This window comes from Ovis aries, chromosome 18 (assembly GCF_016772045.2).
Source record: "Ovis aries strain OAR_USU_Benz2616 breed Rambouillet chromosome 18, ARS-UI_Ramb_v3.0, whole genome shotgun sequence".
NCBI lineage: Eukaryota > Metazoa > Chordata > Mammalia > Artiodactyla > Bovidae > Ovis > Ovis aries.
In genome coordinates, this window is record NC_056071.1 from 58628273 (window position 1) to 58644302 (window position 16030).

At 51.4% G+C, this 16030-nt stretch overlaps 1 protein-coding gene across 1 annotated transcript in view; it reads left to right on the top strand.

Moving 5' to 3' along the window:
• C18H14orf132 (chromosome 18 C14orf132 homolog) overlaps positions 1 to 16030 on the top strand; it is a 56138-nt gene that overhangs the window by 20167 nt on the left and 19941 nt on the right. The window lies entirely within an intron of this gene.

Genomic DNA, 16030 nt, shown 5'->3' on the forward strand with positions numbered 1-16030 from the left:
TCTCAATACCCTGTGAATTATGAGAGTTTTCAAAATGGCTGGTGGAAACAGATACTATTTCTGACCTGTATGAATGCCAGGCATTATTTCCTGTCATCTTTTCTGGTGATTCTTTTTGCTGCCTTGGGTGTTTTCGTCACACACTTGTGCTCACCAGTCCTCTGCTAAATATATGAGTGGTCTTTTTACAGATCTCTGTCCAGCTCTCTCCTCTCCACCCTCTGCCTCCTGGTTCTCCAGCTGCCCCCAAGCTCCCCAGACGCTCAGTCCCATCTCTTCAATGCCGGAGTCCACCAGGCTCCGCCTGGATTCCCCTTTCCTGCTCCGCTGCCTGGAAACTTCCCAGGCAGGAAACACAGTCAGCGACAGGGCTTTCTTGCCTTGCTTCCCATCTCTCAAGGTCACTGTCCCTCACTGCCTGATATCCAATGTCTTGAAAAACATTTCCCTGCGTTTTGTTCTTTTTTGTTGTTTCCCTTTGGAGGGTAAGTGTAGCCCCTGTTACTCCATCTTAGCTGGACGCAGAATTTTCTTAACCTGTGTTTTTAACAAGTATGTTTCACCCCTACTCCTTCCTCCCGCTGGGGGAAACGTCGTATAGTGCTAAGTCTGAATCTGGTCCCCGCTGTGGAACCTGATCTGCACTTCTTTCTTGTGAATGCTATAAAATGGAACCTCACAGGTAAGTCTCTGATACCAGACTTCGCCAGAACGCGCCTGGACTGCCCCGGTTCCTTTCTGCACGGCACTGCCGCTTGTGTTCCTTCAGGGAGTCCTGTGACAGAATACTCCACGGGACGTTGAGAGAGCCAGGTTGTCATCCAGGGCTTGAGTCTTGCAGCCGGGAGTTGGGTAGCCTGATGAGCAGGGCCGGTTCCCTCTCGCCTCCATCCCAGGGACCTAGACTCAGAGGAGCCTCCTACCCCGGGAGGATGAAAGTGAGGGGGTGGGGAGCAGGTTGCTCCAGCTCCAGGCCCACCCAGGGTGGCAGCCAGCAGCCGGAACTGTTAGTCTTCTCCAGACCCCATTACAGCTCCTTATCCATCTCAACACGGAGCTCTGGGAGGTGATTAGAAATGCACTAAGGCTTGGCTTCTAGCAGCTTTGAGGGGGACCTCAGGGAGGTGACTAATGCATTCCCCAGCCCCCTGCACCCCCGCCTCTCTGCCCTGAGCTGAGACTCTGCCGCCTGCATCTCCTGCCCGCTCCCTGACATCCTGCCAACCCTTCTTCACTCCCACCAGAGATTCCACCTGGGCCCCACTGCGTATCCCAGCAACCACGTCAGTCAGGTAGAGGGGGCGGGTGGGATGCAGGCAGCACGCCTGGAACATCTCCCGTCTTATGTTGGGGGATGTCAAGGAGCCAAAAAGAAGCTATCACCAGCCTCTGTCATCTCTGTCGCCCTCACCAACATCACGTGAGCGTGAGTTCAATACAGGGGCTTCCCTGGTGGCCCAGATGGCAAAGAATCTGCCTGCAATGCAGGAGAATCCGGGTTCAATCCCTGGATAGGGAAGATCCTTTGGAGGAGGACATGGCAACCCACTGCAGTATTCTTGCCTGGAGAATCCCACCGACAGAGGAGCCTGATGGACTGCAGTCCACGGGGTGGCAAGGAGATGGACACGACTGAATGACTAACACTTTCGCTTTCACAGGCCTTTCACGTTCAGTCTCAAGCTCACAGGTGAGGCAGGATCCACCCTCGGGTGGAAGAAGAAGGGGCAGGCAGTGTTGGTGAACTTGAGCGCCTGCTGAGGGCCAGGATCTGTGCTGTGTGATGCCCCTATGAGAGCAGGGCTGTCGCACACCCATTTCAGAGAGCCCGAGGGTCTGGCCCAAAGTCACTAGGAGAAAAGACTAAGACCAGCTGGATCTGAGCCCAGGGCGCGGGTGCCAGTGCTGAGTGGCAGCTGATGGATTGCAGAGTGTTGAAGGGGAAAGTGGAGAGGGACCCGAGCCCCAAGCAGGTGTGATTCTGTGTCACAAACCTCCACAGCCCAGCCCTCTATTAGCCTGGGTCTTCCTCCCTGGGGCCTGTGTGGGCAGAGTGGATTGTGGCTGAAGCAAACTCTTCCAGAGCTCAGACAGGCTGGCACCAGAGGCGAAGGCAGAGCCCACAGGAGGCTGAAAGAGCCTGAAAAGGGCTAGGGGAGGGGAGGCTTGCTCCCTCTGGAAGGGATCAGCCCTCTTTCCTCCTCTGAGCCCCTGAGACTCCATCCTGGTCTCCATCAGAGCGTCCCTGTGTATGAGGTTCCCTGAAGACAAACGTTGTGTCTCATTTATGCCAGGGTTGCTGCTGCCTCGTCCCAGCGCTAGAGCTGGTTAATAAATAATAAATATCAAAAGAGAGCAAGGAATCAATACAAGCCTGAGCTGGGTAAAAAACCATGTGCTGCGTCAGCCTCCGGGCCCTTGCTTCTTGGCTGCCTCACACCTTCCCTGAAGTTGCCGGTTACTGACAACAGCCAGTCTTGCCACTGCACCCTGCACCTCGTCCTTCAAACTCCCAGGCCCCAGTGCCCTCCCTTGGCCCCTGCAGAGTGTCTGCCACCTGTGGGGCCCAGGACTAGGGTTTTGCATTCAGCTCAAGATAGCCTGTCTTAGCCCTTCCTGCCTGGGTGACTTTGGGCCAGACCCTCGGGCTCTCTGAGCCTCGCTTCCCTCTCTGAAATGCGTGTGTGAGGGGCCCTCACAGAGGGCTTGTGCAGCATTGAGCACCCTCAGCACAGGCTCAGGTTTATCTTCAAGTACCTCCGCCTCCTTCTTCTTCCACCCCAGGGCACCTCCTGCCTCAGCCAAGGGCATGTGAGCTCTCACTCATGTGTTTGCATCGCTCTAGAACCCTGGCCAGGTAACCTGGGCAGATCTGCCATGAAACGCCAGCCTCCCTCCCCAGCATTCCTGGGAAGGTTGAGTCACCCTCTGTGTATCTTCATCACGGGGAGCTCACACCACCTTGCAAGGAAGTGACTTCCATGGGAGGCAGGCAGCCTCGGGCTCCAACTGCCACTGTGCATCTGGGCAAATCACTCCATTTCTCCAAAGCCCCAGCATTCTCAGCTGTGCAGTGGGATGACGGTCATTGTGTTAAGTTATGATCAGTCAGAATTTTGAGACTTCACTATGGTAATGTGGCACCGGGTAAGGGGTCAGTAAATGGGCGTTCCTCATTATGAACTTCCTCTCTTGAGTCAAAAATCATCTTCCCTTTAATTCTGCCCATTGGTCCTCGAAAGAGAGTCTGATCCTATCTGCACGTGGTAGCCTGTTCTGTGACTGTCTATGGCCACAGAGAGCATCTGAGATGGGGAGGCCGAATGCCCAAGTTCCAGGCCTGACTCCACCCCTCATGACTTGCAGCGAGATGCTTAACTTCTTAGAGCCTCGGTTTTTCTGTCTGTTAAATGGGTATAGTATCCTGCATAGGCAGAAGAATGAAATGAGACGATGGATGCAAAAGTGTACAGGGTTACTTAAGTCCCGATAATAATTGTTATGTTTGAACCATCATCCTGTAATCCTCCTCCTGCATCTTCCTTTTTTTTTTTTTTTTTTTTATTAAATGTGGCCATTTCCTTCAACTGTTTTTCCAAATGACTTATCTCTCTGGAATCTTCACAAGGTCAGAGTCTAGTCTGTCTTCTTCTCAGAACAAGACATGATGCTCTAGAAGAGTTCTCTCACCTCCTTGGATCTAGCTCTGATATACCCATTAATATGGCCACTGGGCACTGAATAATGCTGTATCTTTACCTCATTCTAATGACAGGTCCATCTTTCCTGAGTGCCGCTCTTCAGCAGCTCTCCCTTCCAGAATTTGTGCAACTGATTTTTTTTTTTGAACTTCAGCACAGATATGTCAAGAGCTGTGAAGGGTCTGAAATTTTACCTTGTTTGCAAGCTAGCCTGCCACGACATAAAAGATGCTGACCCAAGATGTGAGCCTTCCAGACAGGGGGTTTAACTGCTCACAGCACAGTCAGCAGCATGACCTTCACGTTCACATCGGTGCCCCACAAGGCCCACAGGGGCTGGACAGAGCCCTGGTGGATTCTGTGCGGAGGGTTTGTGTAACAGTGAGCAACCCCATGCTTAGAAAACCCTGCTTTTTCAAAGGGAGCCGCTAGCGAACCTGCTTAACCTTTGTCCTTTGTCTCAGAGGGAGATGTTATTGTCTCAGAGGGGAATAATCATCCTGGTCGGGTAACAAATGTTCTCTCTGCCCCCAAGAGGATGCTGTTGTTGTCTCTTTCTTAGAAAATTAAGCTTGCTGTCCAAACATCATTGCTGTACAGACATTGAAAAGATAGTCTGGAACAAGAGCTGGCATGCTTTTACTGAGAAAGCAGGCAGAACAAGAAGACTCAAGAACTGTCTCCCAGCAATGTGTTTATACTCATCCATAGAAACTGCACAGATCTGGGCTTGCATCTCCCTTGGCCATTCCAGAGCTGCTAAACCACCTCGGGCGAACTCCTAGCCTCTCTGATCTTCAGTTTCCATAGCCAGAAAAAGGCGCAATTCCTACTTTCCCAGAGTGGTCTAAGGAATTCTTTGTAGTAGTATCCTCAGAGCACCCTTGCTGTGCCTGGTATCGAGCAGACCACAGAGAGAAGTCACTGAATCTGCAGTCACCACTATCTGGAGGTCCTCCTTCCTGCTCCACCTCTACCATCTTAGTCCTCGGGGCTCCTGACAGATGGGATAGAGTACGCTGTCCTGGCCCTGAGCCCACTGGCCAGTGGCGAGGACCTGAGAAGCTGGGTTTGGGGGTCTGAGGCAGAGAGAGCAGAGCCTGGATCATATCAGGGCTCCGGGACCCGAATGGGTTAGAGTCCTAGCCTCAGCTTCCTCATCTGTAACACAGAACCCGCCTTGCAGGACTGAAGGAAGAACAAAAGGAGATGATAAACAGTGTGTGGAACACGTGTCAAGCACTCCGTGGAGCCATTAGGATGCCTGTTCGTTTCAGTAGCCTGAGGCTGCCGAGCGTGCTGTGGGGCTGAAGACAGGAACTTGCTGCCTGGTGAGCAAAGTGGTCCTTCCAGCTGCTCCTTGGAGGGAGCTGATTAGGAAAAGCAAAACAAAGAAGGCCGCGGGGTGTGAGCTTATTTTGCAGGCTCCTTGCAGATCGCTCAGCATGCCGGCTGGCAGCGCTCAGTAGTCGTTTATGGGCATTCGCGGGGGCAGGACCCTCTGTGCTCTGCCTCGCACAGGGAGTACAGAACTAACTCCCCAAGGCATCCTTCTGTGGGTCCAGAGTTGAAGAGCCTGAAACTGTGGAGACCTGCTCTCTGGCCTTGGTGATGGCTGTTCACCTACTGTGTGACCCTGGGGCGGGGTGATTAACACCGCCTCTCTGGGCTCCATCGAGGAACTCAGTGTAGCTTGATGGTGAAGGGTTTGAGATGCAGAGTCAGGCAGACCTGGGTTTGAATCCTGAGCCTGAAACCAGCTGGAGGATTCCAGCATGTCATATAGTTTCCTGAGCCTCAGTTTCCTCATCTCTAAAGTGGGATGACGATGGCCTTTCCTGCTTTGAGGAGTCTGAGCCTTGGGAGGATCAGACAAGGCCATGTGGAGCCTGGCCAGGAGATGGTGCCTTTTATGACATTGCGTTATTTTCTGTTTCTCGGTCTAGGAAAATGGCGTGGGAGGGGAGGACCACAGAATCTCTTACTAGATGGAGGGATGGAAGACTCTGGAATCATGGTCAAGGGATCCTGGTCCAAATTCTCTTTAGCCTTCCTGACTGTGTGTGACCTGGACGAGTCCCTTTACTTCTCTGAGCTGCACCACGGGTGATACCAACCCGTCACACCTCTCTCCACCATGTTCGGTGAAAACACTCAACACATGCCTGACCCAGGACGCTGGTTGGTGTTCAAGTGCCCTCCCAGCTCCCAGCTTGTCAGTCAGCAAGGCTGCTGGCTTCAGAGAGCGCCCCACGCATGCAAGGTGTAGCGAGTAAAGACATAACACACCCCGGATTTGGATGGGCCACAGGAGCACGCAGGGTTGTTAAAGTGGGCTGCAGGCGAGTCCTGATGAACGGAACTGCCTGTTCTGTCCCTGACCCAGGGATTAGTCCTTGGGATGTTCTCGGAGCCACCAGAGTAGCTCAGGCTGCTGGACCCTGTAGCTCATGGCACCCCGGTGGCAAGCAAGATGGACCGTCCCATGGGCAGACAGGAACAAGCAGCATTTCTGCAAAAGCAAAATCTGCTCAACTCTTGACAAATGACGTTTACTGGGCCTGTGGGGAGTGAAGTCCATTTTTCATACCTCCGGTCGGGAAAATTAAGTGGATATTCTGGGGGGAGGGGGAGCACGTGGCCTCCGTATCCTGGATCCATCGCAGAGGAGGCTCTTTCTGTCTCTCGAGTCACGTGACCTGGGCTGGAGGAATGGACCATCCAGGATCTGGTAGTCCTTTGGGTCGCTGTGACTGTCCTGACCATGATAACACCTGCTGTTTGCCAGGTGCCAGGTTCTTGCTGAGAGCCTTACCTGGATCAGCACAGCCAGGCCTCACCATCAAAGTCTCAAGTGGAAATTCCAGTTCTGCCCATTTTTCAGATGAAGCAACTGAGGCTTAGGGAGGTGAAGTAAGTGGCAGACTGGGATCTGAACTGGCCACCAGGCAGCCGCGGACTCTTTCTCTCGGCTTCCTCACTGGGCTCAGCAGCTCTGCAGTTGGCCTGCTTGGTTTTTTGATCCGAGCTCAGCGTCTGCAGAGAATCAGAGCGTGGCAGTAATAGGTGATCTCACATTTCCACCGTGATTTGCAACATAGAGCTTGGGGTCCAGAGAGAGGGGAGCAGGGGTTACCACCTTTGTTTTCAAAGCAGAAACCACGGTGCGGAGGGGAGAATTGGGCCCCCTCTAGACACACATGCAATCTCCAGGCCAGGCTGGATCCCGGCCGTGCTGAAGGGTGTAGACAGGGAAAATAATGGAAGCGGGTGGGACACGCAGGGAACCGCTCTGTGGGAGCTGAGGAAACATCTGGCGAGTGCCCTGGGAAGGTTCCTGAGCCGCATCTGAAGGGTGCTGTCTGCGTGCAGAGAAGGAAGGGGGCTGGCAGACGAGAGCAGCTCCAAGGACCAAGGTAGGACACGTGTGGGTCCTTCGGATGAGTCCCCAGGCCTGCAGAGCAAAGGCACTCAGACCACAGAATAAGCAGAAGATGCCACTCAGGGCTTCTTGCCAAGCCTTATTTTCATTCCTTAATCCACTTAACTCATTCAAAGGTCATCCCTCCCCCCCACCCCCACCGGCTTGGCTGGCTCCCTGCTGGGAATTGAGAGAAGAGGTGATGAGGACAGTCTTTGCCACCAAGGCCAACCATTCGGAGGGATAGTGGAGGAGCCAAGAGAGCTGACAGTACTCAGAGAGAAGGGTGGGCTGGGCCACAGAGCAGGGGCACCGCAAACAGCCTCTAGGAGGGCTTCCTGGAGGAGGTGGCATCTCAAGCCTGCCGTTATGGGGCTTCCTCTCCTGCGGCTCTGCTTCTGCACACTTGAGCCCTCCTCGTAGGTGGCGACAGCCCTGACGTGGTCACAGGCTCTGGAGGGAACCGGCTGCCCGGTCCCTGAGTTCTGTAATTTCTGGATTCCAGCTGGTTCAGGTTCAGTGTGGTTTGGAGCACCCAAAATTTGACACTGGGGCAGTGAGAGCTCCTCAGCAAGGAAGGAAGGAAGGAAGGAGGGGAGGCCGGGACAGAGGTGAAGTCTGGGTTGTCTTTCCCATCTTCTCCTCCCACCTGATGAGGCTCAGAACCACTTCCTTTGTCCCCCTCGCCGTCCCCCTCTGTAATGCACCAGGCCCACTGTCAGAGGCCAGCTCTGAGCCCGGGGGGGCCGTGTCCGCCAAGTTCACTCTGGACTCGGCCTGCACTGCTGCCTGAGACTCTGGGTGTCTGCTCCGGGGTATTTGCCACCTGGGAGCGCTGGTTCTCCACTCAGGCAGGAGCTGCGAAGAGGGAGAGGGAGACGGGGGCTCGGGTCGTGCATCCCACACTTGCATGCATCTGCCACCCCAGGTGCGGCTTGGCCTGGGGCCTGCGTCTGCAGAGCCAACGCGAGTCCTGCAGGTGACAGCTTTGGGGTTGCAGGGACGAGCCCAGGGCAGGGTGTGCACCCTGGGTGGGAACTGGCCTCCAGAAGAAGTGCCTCCTTAGGCCCCCTGCCCCTCCTCTACCTTCTGTCGTCAACCTTAACAATGGTCCCATGCTCACAGTCCCCTGAAAAGCCTCCGATTTGGGGGAACACGTTGATCCCCTGCGTTCCCTGCCCCAGCTAGGCTTCTGCCTTTGGAGGAAGACGTGCCGGCCTTCAAACTCTGGTTCCACCATCCAGGCTGGCACGTGCCTTGAGCCGCCTCAGGCTCCACACCTGTTTCCTTGCCTGCACAACTGAGCAAATGACTTTGGTCTGGAAGGGTTGAGTGCGGACGAGGAAGATCAAGGGTCCAGCTCCTGGCATAGACCTGCGGGTGAGAGTTATCTAGGAGGGGGCGACAGAGGATGAGGTGGCATCATTGACTCAATCAATGGACATGAGTTTGAGCAAACTCTAAAGGAGAGAGTGAAGGACAGGGAAACCTGGTGTGCTACAGTCCATGGGGTCATGAAGAGTCAGACAAGACTTCAGCAACTGGAACACAAAGGAAGGAAAGCCCAGGGATGGGAAGGGCGGTGAGCCATCACTGTTTCAGGGACACAAACCCGTAGCACTGGGCTCACCCGTCACCCACGCTTGGACCTGCTGACTGCCCTGTGCTCCCTCTGACCAACCTGACCCCAGCTGCCCCCTACTCAGGCCAGCCCCTCCTCTCAGAACATCATCTTAAATACCATGATCAGTTTCCATTTTTCAGCTCCTTCTGGAGGTCACAGGTGGTGCTGGGTGGAAGGGTGAGAATCAACATTGCATTTGAAAGCTCATCCATCAGCCACACTGCTTTACTTGCAAAATAATTGTGTGCCAGGCAGCAAAAGCTGTTAGCTGTGGTCCTGATTTTAATTCAAGCTGCACCATCCTCACTGAGCTCATTCTTACCAGTTTAGGAAATTAGCCATCAGCAGCCACATAGCGGGGTTGGTGCAAAAAAATCCTTCTGAAGCAAATAGTTCATAAACTTAGGTGCTCAGAGTTTTCTACAACAAATATTCTAACAAATGATAACTCATATCCATAGACTCATGGTTATAAGTCAGCAGTCCTTAGAACTGTGAAAGCAAAAGGGTCATTATACCAGCAAAGCTGGCAGCTTTTCTTGGTAAATAGAAGCTTGACCTTTTGAGGACAAGATACAAGATCGCTACAGTTTTAACTTAAATGTTACGGTAACTTATGTAAATATTAGATAATCCTTTATCTGTTTAAACCATGATTAGAAACCCAGTGTCTCCCAAATTGCATGCAGACATAGCTGCGGATTCTATTTTATTATTATTTTTAATTGAAGAATAGCTTACAGGCAATATAGAACACGACTCAAGTGTCCAGCCCAATGTTTCTACATATCGTGCAGATAATTTACATAGCAAGCCTGATTGCCATCCTGGAAAAGCTTTGCTTACCAAGTTGGTCCTTGGCCAGGATTCCCAAGATTCTGACTGAGAAGAATGGTTCTCTGTGCCTGAGCTGTTTTTGCAAATAATACAGTTTGTATGGAATACCCGCTTTCCTCCTGGGAGCCTGGGATTGGGTACATACTGGCAGAGGGTGCCTACCGGCCAGCCCCCAGTTAAAACCCTGGACGCTAACTTGAGTTGGCTACGTTCTAGATGTTTCATCACAACCTGTTGCTGGGGAATTAGGATCGTTCTGTGTGACTCCACTGGGAGGGAGGCTTCAAAGCTTGTGCCTGCTTTCCCGTGACATCTTCACTCTACGTGCCCTTTCCCCTTTGGCATTGTGTCCTGTGCTCTAGTAAGTGGGGACCATGCCTCCTCCCAGAGAATCATGAATGTGAGTTGCTCTTCGGGAACCCAACATACAAATGCAGGGTGCTCTTGGGGGTCGCAACATACATACAGTTACCCCCATAACTGCCCCCCAGATCAAGAAGTGGGACTTTTCCTTATGTCCTCTCCCAGCTAGGGCCCCCCAAGGACTTGGTCCTTGTTACCCACTACTCTCTCTGTCCCCCAGTCTCTGCCAGTAGCTCTTGGGGTACACCCTTCTCACTCGACCACTCCACTCTATCTCTGATTCACACGGAAGAGTCAGCCCCCCCTTTGTTTGCACACAGCTTACTCACATCTTTTGTCTCCTGGAAATCACTATGCTCTGTTCCAGGAATGCTTTATCCACTGGAAGAAGGTTCCTTAATGACATCGTCGCTGCCTGCCTCTCCCCTGACCCCCAACCCTTAACTCTCCCTTCTGACTTTTAAAAGCTCGTGAACATTGGTTTATTGAAAACGATGCAACTTATTAAAATGCTGCCAGGGGTTTTAAATGTCTGTCTCCTTACTTGAGACTTCCTAAAAGGCTCTAATACTTCACTTGCTCCGAGAACACTTTAAAGCAAAGCAGGATTTGTCAGAACAGGTTTTAATCGAAGTTAACTTTTAGTTTTTCCCACACAGCCCAGCACTCAAGCACGCTGCAGAGATTTCCATGTGATGTTGGAAATGCTGGCACTTGAGATAACATCCCAATACTTGGGCTGACCCTCCCTCCCTAAGAGCAGACTCAGGCCGCCTGTCTCACCTGGGGCCTCACACGCATCTTTCTGGTCCCTGCTTCAACCAGATGCTGCCCACATCCTTTGTGCTTTCCCCAGAATTCTCCCTGCTTCAAGGCCAGGTTCAAACCCCGTCTCCAGGAAGCCAGGTACCCTGAACCCCGGGGGCCAAGGCAGTGCTCTTCTGTTCCAGCCTCTCAGCACTGCTCCTTCCCATCGCTGGGCTGGCATCGGTGCAGGCAGACGTCAGGGGCAGCCCCCGTGGCCCAGACTGTGTCATTCTTCCCAGCCTATCCTGAGGGCGGGGCATGGGGATGGCATGAAGGCAAAAGTAGCGGATCTGGTTCTGAGCTGCGCCCCTCCCACCACCACCAGGCTCACTGGGGCCCTCAGGCAAGTCCTCGTGCCCCAGAGCCGCAGTCTCTTGGCCGGTACCGATGGAGAGTGGCGCTGTGTTACACCGCGAGCCCTGAACGAGCAGAGCCAGTGGAGATGCGCTTTGCAAGGTGTAGAAGCTTCCAGTGTTGTGCACGTTTATTGGTCTCATGGATAAACAGTAAGTTCAGTCGCTCAGTCGTGTCTGACTCTTTGCGACCCCATAGACTGTAGCACGCCAGGCTTCCCTGTCCTTCGCCAACTCCCAGAGCCTACTCAAACTCACGTCCATCGCGTTGGTGATGCCATCCAACCATCTCATCCTCTGTCGTCCCCTTCTCCTCCCGCCTTCAGTCTTCCCCAGCATCAGGGTCTTTTCCAGTGAGTCGGTTCTTTGCATCAGGCGGCCAAAGTATTGGAGTTTTAGCTTCAGCATCAGTCCTTACAATGAATATTCAGGACTGATTTCCTTTAGGATGGACTGGTTGGATCTCCTTGCAGCCCAAGGGACTCTCAAGAGTCTTCTCCAACACCACAGTTGAAAAGCATCAGTTCTTTGGCGCTCAGCTTTCTTTATAGTCCAACTCTCACATTCATACATGACTACTGCAAAAACCATAGCTTTGACTAGATGGACCTTTGTTGGCGAAGTAATGTCTCTGCTTTTTAATATGCTGTCTAAGCTGGCCATGGCTTTTCTTCCAAGAAGCAAGCGTATTTTAATTTCATGGCTGCAGTCACCATCTGCAGTGATTTTGGAGCCCAAGAAAATAAAGTCTCTCACTGTTTCCACTGTTTCCCTTTCTATTTGCCATGAAATGATGGGACTGGATGCCATGATCTTCATTTTCTGAATGTTGAGTTTTAAGCCAACTTTTTCACTCTCCTCTTTCACTTTCATCAAGAGGCTCTTTAATTATTCTTCACTTTCTGCCATAAGAGTGGTGTCTTCTGCATATCTGAGGTTATTGATGTTTCTCCGTAGGTTGAGTTAATTCCAGCAGCTGGTTTGCATCCCCCACATTCTCTCTTGCTGTGAGCTGGGGATTCGGGGCTTGGTTTGCCCTCTGTCTTTCTTCCCCTCCTCCTGCCTCACCCACACACTTACTTTCCTCCTGGGCCAGGCATCGCTTCCTTCCCCCTCACCGCCAGCCCCAGGGAATCTGCCCACCACCAGCCCATCAACACACATCTGTCCAAAGAGGAATAAGCCCCCCATCCCGTCTACCCCTAAAACATCAGAGGGTCCAAGATGCTGTCTGGGGGAGGGAGTGAGCCGAGGGCTCCCGGAAGCCCCAGCACACCCCTGCAGCCCATTTCCCCAGCTCATTGCTTGTTTGCTACAGATTCTAGAGTTGGAAGGAAAATACTGAGCTCCTAATTCCAGAGTGTGAAAAAGTTCTTTTCAGGGATGCACCATCTTAAAGTAGTAAAACTAAAGTGGCAAGAACCATCAACTACTACTGCTAATAACAGCAGTGGTAACGGTCATGGCTAGAAAGTCGGTTGCTTATTAAATTAGTAACCATGTGGTGCCAGGCCCTGTGCTCAACACCCCGGGCCAAGCATTGAGCTCAGGTCTTTACATCTCAGAGCTCATGAAGTCCTCACAGCATCCCAAGGAGGGAAGTGCTCTCACTGGTCCCATCTTACAGCAGAGAAACATAGGGCTCAGAGAGGGTGAGGGACTCTTCTCCGGTCACCAAGTGACAAAGGGACTCTTCTCTGCGGTAGCCAAGTCGGGTGTTGACATCCGGACGGCCCGACCCCTCGTCCTGCCCTTTCTCTCTGTTGGGGTAGCTGGGGTTTGGTATAATCTGTTGCCACTGGGCGTCTGTGTTATCGCCCCAGGTTTAAGTCAATGAGTTCACTCAAAGAGCTGCCTGCTCTTGGTTAAGTGACAAACAGCAAACGGGGCCACCAGGACAGCCGAGAGCGATCGCTCGGGCTGGGTGGGTGTGAGGAATATCCAATGTGCAGTAGCAAATGTGATGCTTGTGGGTGTGTGTTTAATTTACTGTGTTTTCTTTTAAGTAGAACTTGTTAGCCACAGTATAACCAGTGTATAACAGATGATGCCTGCGGGTGAGCAAGATTTAAGGAAATAAACACCTCGCACAATTCCCCAGCTTTCTCACTCATTCTCAAAGGTAATTCCTTCACCACTGCGCCATCTATCCCGGTAACAACACATCTCCTTAATGAGAAAAGTGAAAATGAAAGTCGCTCAGTTGTGTCCAACTCTTTGCGACCCCATTGACTATACAGTCCATGGAATTCTCAAGGCTAGAATACTGGAGTGGGTAGTCTTTCCATTCTCCAGGGCATCTTCCCAACCCAGGAATCGAACCGGGGTCTCCTGCATTGCAAGCAGATTCTTTAACAACTGAGCTATCAGGGAAAATTCCTGATGATAAATCCTCTCTCCATCTGCCTTGGGCCTCTGGCATCTTTTGAAGTCAAAAGCCCTCGCAGGCAGCTTTCTTATCTGCTTACTGCTTCTCTCCAACAAGTTGCTTCCTTTATTGAGTGCCTGGTGTGTGCACATCACCTCTGAACTTCCCCATGGTCTGGCAGTCCAGCGGTTGCCCCACACACATGTCAGGTGAAGGAAATGGGCTTGAGGTGAGGTAGTATGCCTGTGGCCACACCCTCCATGGGAGACAGAGCCTGAATTTGCACCTTAGCTGGAACCCCAGCCCTTCTTCCCACTTCACTTATGTGATGAGTGTCACGGTCTTTGCTCCCAATTCATCAGGACAGAACGCCAAAAGGACCAGTGGTTCTTTGTCTTACTCACCCTTTCACTTATCTGCCTTTCTTTCTTGCCTGCATGTCACAAAAGCTGACATGGAGATTACAGTCACCCATGTGAATCTTGAGGTTTCCCAAGTGGCTCAGTGGTCAAGAATCCACCCGCCAATGCAGGGGCTGCAGGAGATACAGGTTCGATCCCTGGGTCGGGAAGATCCCCTGGAGAAGGAAATGGCAACCCACTCCAGTATTCTTGCCTGGAAAATCCCATGGATGGAGGAGCCTGGTGGGCTACAGTCCATGGGGTCACAAAGAGTCGGATACGACGGAGCGACTTCACATTCACTTTCTTCTATCTTCTCCGCCCTGTTTTCTTCTCAACACACTGGACTTTCCTTCTCTCCTGTCCCCAGGCAGGGGGCTTTGGCATGGCTTCTCAATGGATGAGAAGAGTCTTTGTCTTCAGACAAGAACACTTGTCATCGCGGCTTCTTTCCAGGATGGTACCCAACACAGCCAATGAAGGATGGGGTGAGATTGCTATGAACTAGGTCCTATCTCATAGTATCAGAAGAATTTGGATGGATCAACCCCTTCTCTCTGCCTGACAGACTCCTCCCTGTCCATCTATCAGGACCGTATCAAGGGACAACTCCTCGTGAAAACCTTCTGGAAGCTTCCCAGGACATTGGTCATGCCTTGTCTTATGCTGTGTCTGCCCCTTTTTCCTGCACACACAGGTGTCCCTGGGGAGGAGGGGTGTGGTGATTCACCGGGACCTTTATAGGTTGAAGGAGACTCTGGTGTCTTAAAACATTGAAAACATCCCATGGAGATGCCAGTCTCTCCTGCCAAGGTTGTTATTTGCTTCTTGCTGTGAGTATGCTGAAAATGATTTTTGTCATTTTGTCACATAGAGGAGGGGAGGTTTTAAAAATCATCCAAAAGGACCCACTTAGGGGCTAAAGATGCTGGTGTGCGGTCTCCCCATCTTACCTTCTCTCTGGTATGCACACGCTCACCAATGTAGAACACACTCTTGAAATTTTATTTCATTAGTTAATTCTGTCCCCGCCGCTCTCCCTCCCTCTCTTTCTCCCAGCTTCTCTCTCTTTCCCTTTCTTCTTCTCCCTTCCTGCAAAATGGGGATCATGTGTTTTTTCTCTTTGCACCTCAGGCTTTCACCCCTGCCCCCTGGCGAATAGTAGATGCTTGTTTAGCCAATGAATGAATGAATGAACAGTAGCATAAATTTCTCTCCATCACCCTCAGGCCCTGAGATTTTATTCTACTGGATAAAAGAGAATTTGATACAATGAGGGCCCCTTCAGGAGAGGGTGTGGGCCGCCACAGGGGACGCTTAGTTGGTTGTTGAGATGCTATGAAATTGCTCAGAAGATGCTATTGAATTCACTGGGGCAAATAGGTACTAATTTATGACAACCTTTCCTGCTGTTCCCTCAGGGAGAATTTCAAAAGTCCCCATCTTTTTGTGTTTGCTCAACTGCAAATAGTCAGTAAAGTATCAGCTTGAACTGGTCTTGGCTGTTTCTCCTCAAGGTTCTTAGCCAGCCTCCTCTAAAAACAAGTGATGGCCTCTGAGTTCTCACTGTGGACAGGGTCCTGGAAGTCTGGACCCCCACACTGCTGTCTGGCTTTTCTGTCTCCAAGGCAAGCTTTCTCTTTATTCCTTGTAATCAAAGATGATGGGTTCTGACGAGACAGTGTTTTCTCCTGCTGCGTTGTGCTGAGTTTCTATGGCAACGGTTTCAAAGATGGTGAATTTGATTCTTCCTCTTAATTCTGTGATGCTTTCAGGCTTTCCAAAAATATCCTTATTTTCCTGGGCCTTCTGTGGATCTAGAAATATTCAGCCACAGCAAGTAGAACCACCTTCCCCTCCATGTAGCTATTGTATCAAGGAGTGCAAGGTGCAGCAAGTAATTGAGAAAATGTTTTCTTAATAAAAAATCAGTTTTAGCATCCAGTCTGTGTGAATTGATGTGCTTGGCACCGGGGATTCAAAGAGAAATTAAATTCAGCTTGTGTCCTTAAAAAGCTCAGCCCTTAAGAAAGATGTACAAGCACGCAGCTAGCCATAATATAGTGTATTGATAGTATAGTGAACTTAACATTATGTACTATAATGTAACCCAAGTTCAGAGCTAACTATAATATAATGTAATGTAATGTAACAT